The sequence below is a fragment of the Mus pahari genome, chromosome 12 (assembly GCF_900095145.1).
Source record: "Mus pahari chromosome 12, PAHARI_EIJ_v1.1, whole genome shotgun sequence".
In the NCBI taxonomy this organism is placed as follows: domain Eukaryota; kingdom Metazoa; phylum Chordata; class Mammalia; order Rodentia; family Muridae; genus Mus; species Mus pahari.
The window spans coordinates 44,933,908-44,943,453 of NC_034601.1; the positions used below are offsets into that span (position 1 = coordinate 44,933,908).

At 39.7% G+C, this 9,546-nt stretch overlaps 1 long non-coding RNA gene across 1 annotated transcript; it reads left to right on the plus strand.

The window, feature by feature from the left end:
- Positions 1–7,648: 7,648 nt before the first annotated feature.
- LOC110329348 lies at positions 7,649–8,320 on the plus strand. Its single transcript, XR_002380918.1, has 2 exons — positions 7,649–7,800; positions 8,053–8,320. It is a non-coding gene; the product is annotated as an uncharacterized LOC110329348 (long non-coding RNA).
- The last annotated feature ends 1,226 nt before the right edge of the window (positions 8,321–9,546 follow it).

Sequence of the window (9,546 nt, forward strand, 5' to 3'; positions counted from 1 at the left end):
GCATTATCATCACACTTGAGACACAGCCCTAGATGTCAGTTGTACATTTCCTAGTTTTTCATGCTCTTGGGCATTTGAGTATTGATTATGCTTTACAGCCAGGTCTTACTATATGCTTAAGAGTCACTGTGCAGATGAGGCTGGCCTCGAACGTGTGATTTTCTTGCTTCAACAGCTGAAATGCTGGGATTGCAGCATGCACATCAGACCTGAGTTGTGTATGAAATTTTATCACATGAGTCTGCTCATGTTCCCACCACAGTGGTGCATTTGCAGAGTACTCTATTCCTCCCAGTTCTTAGTGCAACCGTTATCCTACACAGAGAAGGCATCCACTGCCTATTACTCCCTTCCCACCCTATGCTGGGGGCCAATCCTGGAGGCCTTTTGCTAGTTCTTGGCTATTATAATTCCGCCATTGTGTAGACAGTATATAAATGGAATCATACCACACACACACACACACACACACACACACACACACACACACACCCACCCACCCAAAAGATTTGTACTAACAGAGATTTGTAGATAAACATGCACAGTGTTGTATCAATGATTCATTTTTTTTTCTATTGTGAGGAGCCAATGACATCTGTGAATCTAACAGAATCTGCATAACTGTTAGCATGTTGAAAGACACATGGATTGACTTTATATTTGGGCTGTTATAAGACATGACTAATGTTTTTTTGAAGTTTTTATGTGAACTATCCATATTGTTTATTTATCTGAGATAAATACTTGATGATCTGATTACATAGTTATGGGGAGATTATATATTTTGTTTTGAAGAAACCACCATCTCTTTTCCCGAGCTTCCGACTAGCCAAGTATAGATTGATTTCTCCACATCCCTGCCAGCATTCACATTGTGACTGATTTTTTAATTTTAGCCACGTTAATAAGTATGTAATGACATTTTAATGTAGTTTTAATTTGCATTTCCTTATTTGCCAATGATTTTAAAACTTTCCAATATTAGTCATAGTCTGTATATCTTTTTAGCCTGTGCAGTATTTCCCCCACTTCTAAATGGCTACTTCTTCTTCTTCCTTGGCGTTCTTTGCTTATTTGATCCTTGCCTTGGTCCGAATGTGCTTTGGAAAGACTTTTCCCAGGCTACAGCCTCGTTTTTCATTCTTTTAGCAGGGTATTTTTTTCATCCTTGAAGATTTGAGGCTAAACCAATAATGTATAAAATAATTCTGGATTCTTCTATGTAAAATAAACAAACTTTTATAATACTTTATCTTTGCTTATAACCATTACTGCACCATTCATAACTTATAGAAGTATTGTGGACTTCTATACAATTACATATTTTAACTTATTTTACCAAAATGCAGTCTTCGCTGTGGTTATTTTCTACGGAGTGACAGTGAGTCCCTGTGTATCCCAGGCCACCTGGTGTTAGTAGACCAAAGTGATGTGCCACAGTGCTTCCTGTTCCTTTCCTGTTGCACAGTAGTTTGGGGTCTAAGTTCTTCCATCTGTCCTAATTTCTTCACATCTTAAGTTATTTACCCGACTTCATCTGTCTTCACTCTAAACCAATCTACATACTGTATGATGATGATTTTACAACTATGGAAGATCATATTTCTCTCCCCCTGCCTCAACCACAGTATTGTATTCCAAATAAAGTCTAGTCTAGCAACAGGGTACCTAGGACCGTTTTGCCTCTTTATGTTATTTATCCAGTGTCCACCCTAAACTCTACATATTTATTTTTCTTGACTCCTTGAGCAAGCCCTTTGGTGTCACAGTACACATAGGAACAACACTGTAAGTCACACTGGTGGCACTGTGCATAGCAGTTTACGGCATCTCCATACCCTCAGAGATGGGAACTTAGTTCATTATAGCCATAACCTACATAGGAAGCACCTGTGCTTACTGCACGTGGGATTTTCTCATGAAGTCTTCTTTGTAGTTACCTTGTCCTCCACCAATTACATATGGCTCCCTCCACATTGCTTCTATTGTTAAGATGCTTGCCTACTGACTAGAGCTGACTCTGATATTACAACCTCCAAACCTTATCCAACTTCATTCTGCTCTCCCCACACTATTTTATTTATACATTTCTACATAAACTGATAAATAACTACTCTAGTACCTCTTATGGCCTTATTACTTTCCCTCGTTTCTACATCATTAATTGGTATGTGCAAGCGTGTGTGTGCATGTGTGTGTGTGTGTGTGTGTGTGTGTGTGTGTGTGTGTGTGTGTGTGAATTTGGGTACTCATGCCACAGAGCCTGAGTGGAGGCCTAGAACAAACTCAGGTGTTAATGCCTCCAGCATTATTTGAAACAGAGTCTCTTTTTTTCTTATTTTTTGATTATTTAAATGCATTTATACATCAAACATATTGAGTATTTTGAGAATCAAATAATACATAAAAAATTTGTTCAACTTTTATATTCTTATCCTTTCATACCCTAAAAATATCATTAATGAACATTTAATACTATCCATAACTGAGGATCCTATATCTAATGTTGTTTCAAAACATACAAAATATTCTTTGGGAGTTAAGCATAGTAAAAGAGCAAAAAATATTAAAAGTGAATCATTCAAAAGCCCTTATATGATACTATCTGACATAATGAGAGAGTATTTAAAATTCATTATATATCTGTGTACATTGTCTAGCAATCACCTTACTTAAAAAAGATTATCAGTGTTTCTAGGAGAGAAATTATTTTATCAGTAAGTCTATTTTAAGAATTTCAAAATAGCAAAAACTCTTTGAAGTTAAATATTAAGAAAATGCTAATTTCAAGCACAGTGAGAAAAATTATCAATAGTATTTCCATGATGTTTTTAGAACATGATTTAATATTTTCAAGTGTTAATATTCAACAAATAGAATAATTATTTGAAGATATATTTTGTTGTTATGTCTCCTTTTTCATTTCTGATTTTATTAATTTGGATACTGTCTCTGTGTCCTCTGGTTAGTCTGGCTAAGGTTTATCTATCTTGTTGATTTTCTTCTTCTTCTTCTTCTTCTTCTTCTTCTTCTTCTTCTTCTTCTTCTTCTTCTTCTTCTTCTTCTTCTTCTTCTTCTTCTTCTTCTTCTTCTTCTTCTTCTTCTTCTTCTTCTTCTTCTTCTTCTTCTTCTTCTTCTTTTGATTTTTTTCGAGACAGGGTTTCTCTGTATAGCCCTGGGTGTCCTGGAACTCACTTTGTAGACCAGGCTGGCCTCGAACTCAGAAATCCACCTGCCTCTGCCTCCTGAGTGCTGGGATGAAAGGCGAGTGCCACCACGCCCAGCTTTGTTGATTTTCTTAAAGAATCATCTCCTGGTTTTGTTGATTCTTTGTATAGTTCTTTTGGCTTCTATTTGGTTGATTTCAGCCCTGAGTTTGATTCTTTCCTGCTGTCTACTCCTCTTGGGTGAATTTGCTTCTTTATGTTCTAGAGCTTTCAGTTGATCTGCAAAGCTGCTAGCATAAGCTCTCTCGAGTTTCTTTTCTTTTCTTTTCTTTTCTTTTCTTTTCTTTTCTTTTCTTTTCTTTTCTTTTCTTTTCTTTTCTTTTCTTTTCTTCTCTTCTCTTCTCTTCTCTTTTTCTTTTTCTTTTTCTTTTTCTTTTTCTTTTTCTTTTTCTTTTTCTTTTTCTTTTTCTTTTTCTTTTTCTTTTTCTTTTTCGAGGCACTTAGAGCTATGAGTTTTCCTCTTACCACTGCTTTCATTGTGTCCCATTAAGTTTTGGTATAATGTGTCTTCATTCTCATTATATTCTAAAAAACCTTTCATTTCTTTCTTAATTTCTTCCTTGGCCAAGTTATCATTGAGTAGAGCATTGTTCAGCTTCCATGTGTATGTGTGCTTTCTGTTGTTTTTGTTGGTATTTAAGACCAGCCTTAGTCTGTGGTGATCTGATAGGGTGCGAGGGATTATTTCCATCTTCTTGTGTCTGATGAGGCCTGAAACAGAATCTCTTGTTATTTTCCACTGTGTGTCTACCCTGGCTGGATCTGAGCTTCCTGAGATTTTGCTGTCTCTACCTCCCACCTTCCTGTAAGAGCTCTGGGATATCAGATGTATGTGCTCCTGAGTCTGGCTTTGTACAGCTGTTGGGGATGTGAACTCAAGCCCTCATGTTTGCCTGACAAGGCCAGTACCCACTGAACCATCTCTCCAGCCCCAGAGGCAGTAAATCTCGTATTTGCATGCTATTTTCTGATACCCAATTTTAATCTTCTTTAGTAGACTTGATAGTAGCTTGCATACATAGACAACAGAATAAGCTCTTAAAAGTTGGATTTCTATGTGTTTTACAAAAAAATTATGTGATATGAGGGCAATTAGTATTTCTAGTTATTTTTTCTTAAAAAATGAAATTAAGCTTGATTTTTTAAATCTCATCTTTTAAAATCATTAGCTTAATATGTTTCAAACCTAAGTGTGCATAGACTTACATAGAGTATGTGTTACAGCATAGATGGCTTGGTTCCAAGCATAGTTTTTTATTCTGTAGGTTCAGGGAGAATATCAAAGCGGTCTTTCTAACAGGTTACATATGAGCTGATGCTTCCGATGAAGGGATTGAATTTTGAAAGTATCAGTACATTATATAAATATTTTTTCATTAGAAGTTCTTGTGAAAATATTATTTCAGAGGAGTGTTTTGCGCATATGTTTAACAAAGTAGAATTTGGGAGAAATTTTCAGCCACTATTCTTTTAGAACATCAACAATCACTGTGTTCATGTGGGTTTCCCTTTCCTTTCAAATGTGGGCATTCTCAGATCACAAAAATAGAGTGCCATGCTGGGGAAGGCACTTCCTGTGGCTTCAGGAACCAGGGAACAGTCTTGTAGCCTCTGTTTTGTCCCCACTTTCTATTTATAAGAAGCCCAAGTTTCCTAAGCCTGCATTATATTCGTGTCCTGGCCCTGCAGCAGAAACTAAAGAGCAGGTTGCCTGAGTGTTTGCATCTTGAAAATGACTGATAGCAACAAATGTGGCTAACAGATGGGAAGAGTTCTCAGATGGAGACACGACCCTGGGTCCATGGTGGTTACTTCTTGTAAACAAAAGTCCGTTCTTTCAGACTGGTGTTGTTTTAATTACGTTCTGATTTTACAGGACTTCACGGATATTGGTGAAGATGCCCATCATTTATAACACTGCTTCTCGGGATAATAAACTCTGAGTGCCTAGTTAGTTAATTTATAAATCAACTTGGGGAACGCACCCATCTACAAACTGGATACTGCCTGTTCAACAGTCTCTGAAGCTTAACCATCTTCTTTGCTAAACAGTATGACAGTGATGTGAGCAGTACGTGGAACTGACACTTCCTGGGGCGGAGCTAGTGGTGTCAGGGCCTTGTGTCATTTGCATATCCTTCCTGAGGATCAAAGGAAGGCTAATCCATCTATCTAGTTAGCCAGCACTGCAGGGTTGTAAGCACCCAGGGTTCAAGCTGCAGCATATCCCTTGTGGGTGTGTTTGGCTGGGAGGCAAGAGCAGTTTTAGGAAGGGAGGACCAGGGAAAGGTCATCACACCAGCTGTGGCATGAAGTGGCGGCCTAGAAACAGTGGTCAAGCAATGTTTGATTTGCATGTGTTTTCTCCCACTCTGTAGGCTGTTTTTTTTAGTCTGCTGACGGTTCTGTTGTGCAGTTTTTAACTGATATAATTCCATTTTATTTTTATTGTGCTTTTGTAACGTGTACCTCTGACATCTTACTTAGGACGTACTACCCTTTGGTAGTGATGTTTTTCACTTGTGAAGATTTTCCTCCTAACCTTTCTATCCAAAACACCCATAGATTCAAAGCAACTCCCATTTAAATAGAAAGAGCGTTCTTCATAAAAATGAAAGAAAAACACACTTGTGTTAAACTGCAAAAAAAAAAAAAAAAAAAAAAAAAAAAAAAAAACAAAACCCAAAAACCTAGTGCAATCTTCATCAAAGAATGAACAAAACTGAAGCCATTACATTATATGACATAACAATATGTTACAGAGCTATAGTGACCAAAACAACGTGAACTAAGAACAGATAAGACAAACAGAATGGATAGAAATAAAGTCACGTAGTACAGTCAATGAATCTTTGAGAAGTACACAGTGGGAAACTGATTGTATTTTTTAAAAAGTAAAGGACTTTAGAAAAATGGATATCCATATACAGAAATATGAATTTAGACACTTATACTACCTTATAAATAAATCAACTACACATGGGAATTATAGATTTACAGTTAAATCTGAATGTAGATATGTTTAGATATGGAACTCTGAAACTTAAAGCATCATTTTATCTGAAAGATTTGATTCTTTTTTTGTTTTTTGTTTTTTTTTTTTTTTGAAAATCACCATCTTATTGTTGAAAGGGGAAATAAAATACTCTAGTAATGACTGAATATAATACTTAGAGTTCTTAGGGTCACAGCAGTTTATTTTGTGGAGGCTCCAAAGGCTGCAGGCAGGTCCTGGTTCTGAAGTTTTTTCTTCAGTCACTAATTTCTCACTCTGCCTCCCCAGGTCAAATGGAGACCTGGTCATTCCCACCAAGAAGATCTTGCTGAAGTCCCAGCCTTACCTGGCCTTTGACCCTGAGTCTTCCCTAAATCCACCCGTGAAGGATTTGATGCCAATCCTGGTCTTGGCCGCAGCCTCTAGTGTCTGTTCTGTTTCTCCTCTGCCGTAGGTATTTCTCTTGCTAGCAACGCCGTCAAACCGTAGAGTACATGGAAACGTCTACCTAGTGTCCATGCTTCTGAGAAGTTTGGGCTACCCAAGAAGGCTAGAGCCTCCTGTCTGTGACCGACACAGTCCCAATACATTTCTCTCCTTCTACCCTTCTAGGCTGATGTGGTGACAACTGTTTAAATCATCGGTTACAAATGGGGCCAGAGGGGCTCGGGTGCCATCTTTTTATAGGCCCTTTTGCATCTTAGCTGAAGGGAAGAACGGGCAGTGTCTGCAATTTCTCCTTTCTTCCTCTTTCAGAATTCCCAGAGCCAGGCTCCCAGGTTCCCTCTTCCATCGTGTACAGACCCGCTCCTCCTTCCCAACGCTTTTCACTTTCTCCTCTGTAGAAGTGATGTTGGCACTGCTACAGGGAGAATAGAAAACAGCAGTTTAGTATTCTCAAACATCTTTCCTATCAGCTATGGCACACACGATGAATTAGCCTCGCTCTTTCCCCCTGCATCCCATTTTCTCTGTGCAGTGCATTCCCATGACTTTTTTTCTTTTGCTTTAATTTCTTCTGACTTATAATGCCTCTGAATTAAACATTTTACAAAGGAGGAGGGAGAGCCTTTCTTCAACTTTGCGAGTAAATTGCAGGATTTAATTATTTAAAGACTCTCTCTTTCTCTCTTTTTTTCTTCTGTTGGTTGAAGGAAAAAAAAAACCCTTGCTGTAGTTAAAGGTCTCAGAAATTGAAATATTCATACACGGAGTCATTTATGATATAATTGTAATGGGGTACTTTTAAGCCCATGGTGTGTGGTCAGAAGTCTGAGAGGTCACAAGAGTAATTTAAAATCATTAATATTAATGACTTCTTTAGTCATTGAATTTCTTTTAAAATCTCATCAGCATTTAGTTTGCTTTCATCCTCCCACTAATAGACCATTTCTGTCGGTTGACGGCTTGACACTGTTTGTACAGGGCTTGCATTCCCAAGTGCCACGTGGTTGACAGTCTTGCTGTTCTGTGTCCCCCTAGCCCTGTAGAATTGGCATCACCTGGAGCTTGCTAGGCTGGGTCTCAACTCACCACAAACATCCTACATCAGAATCTGGATCTTTCCTGCCTCCCCAGGTGACTAGGGTGAACCCTAGATCCTGAGAAGCACTGGCCAGCCAGCCCCACGGGGGTGTGGGAGGTGGGGTGGGGGTGGGGAGGGAAAGGGGCGGGGCAAAGCCTCCAGAGAGACAAGTGGTTCGGTCAGTGTGGTGTTTTTTTTTGCCAACTGTTTATAACAATAACATGGGATGGAAGTAAATCATTCCTTTCTATTCTACCTTATTATGTTTTTAAAATTAGTTCCCATTTCTTCACCTAATTAAAAAGCAGACAGCTGTTCCCGGGGAGTACCTGAGCTATGCCTCGTCCAAGCTGTTAGGCGTCAACATTCGTCAAGCCTTTCGGTTCAGCTGTGTCAAAGCTTCCAGTCAGCAGTTCTCCGGGCCACCTGTTACCACAAGCTACATCAGGACCCTCCCAAACAATCCTTTCCTCAGCCTCTGTCCTCCCCCTTCACCCCTAGTTGAAGCCCATGGCAATTGGAAGCAACAAAAAAAACGACTTGTTCAAAAGTAAATCTCTATGAAGAAAAGCAGCTGTGGTGTAGAGTGGAACTAATTTTATCGAGTCTTTTTCCTTCCTCCACACCAGTTTGAGACCACAGGAGGGAGAGGGCTGGGAGGGGTGGTTTTTGAAATTTCCTGTGGCCCACCGGGAGAGACCGCTGTCACCAAAGCAAATGAAGAATTGAAGCGAGATCTTCCCATGGAGGGCAGCCCCAGTGCTGCTGGGGTAACTGAGATAACTTTGTTCACCCTTCCCACTCTTGCTATTCTCTCCCATCTCACTTCTCCGTTCAGCCCCCCTCTCCCCCATTTCTCTACCTTGTTAGAATTCCACGAATGCTTCAGAGCCTCTACTTCATTCTCTACACCCACCCTTTCCTGCGCCACGGTCTTTTGTTCCTTGATTAATTCAGTCACTGGACTTGGTTCAGAATCCTGGCCTGAAGCCCGATCCTTTGATGACAGGGGCCCAGAATGCACACACAGGCATGCGCAGGAATATGGAGCAGAGGTCTGGGAAGCGGGCTAGCGAGGTTATAGACTCTTGTGTTTGGTGATAGGTAGAAGTGCAAGTGGCAGTTACCAGGGTCTGGGTGCTTATGTCCCTGAAGTGATGGATTGGATAGGAGCAGAAAAAGAAACGATTTGTTAAGGAATAGTACACTACCAAAGGGGTTGGGAAGCAGAGAGGAAAGTTAGATGCTCAGTGGCGCTATGCTCGAGGGTTGTGGTGTTTTAAAGCTGTGGTCCTCAACCTTCCTTAAAGCTGCAACCCTTGAATACAGTTCCTAACGCTGTGGTGACCCCTCCCCATACAATTATTTTGTTGCTATGTCAGAACTGTAATTTTGCTAGTTATGAACTAACTAGTAATATAAACATTTGACATGCAGGAAATCTGATATACAGCTCCCACAGGGTTTGGGACTCACAGGTTGAGAACCACTGCATTTTGGCTATTTGCCAAGCCTTGACTTTCTCTGGCAATTGTTCACTGAATGCTTTATTGTTACCTGTTAGTCAGCCTTGGTGTATGTGTGTGTGTGTGTGTGGGGGGGAGGTTGGGGGTTGGGGGTTGGGGGTTGGTTGGTGGTAGTGGCTGCAGCTGTGCTCTGCCAACTGGCTTTTACATTCTAATTTTAAACTGAAGCTGTCCCAACTTTCCTGCCACACAGCATTTGCCATTATTAGGCATTTGACAATTAGAAAGATGATAGCCATTAGCTACTTTTTTTTTTTTTTTTTTTTTTTTTTT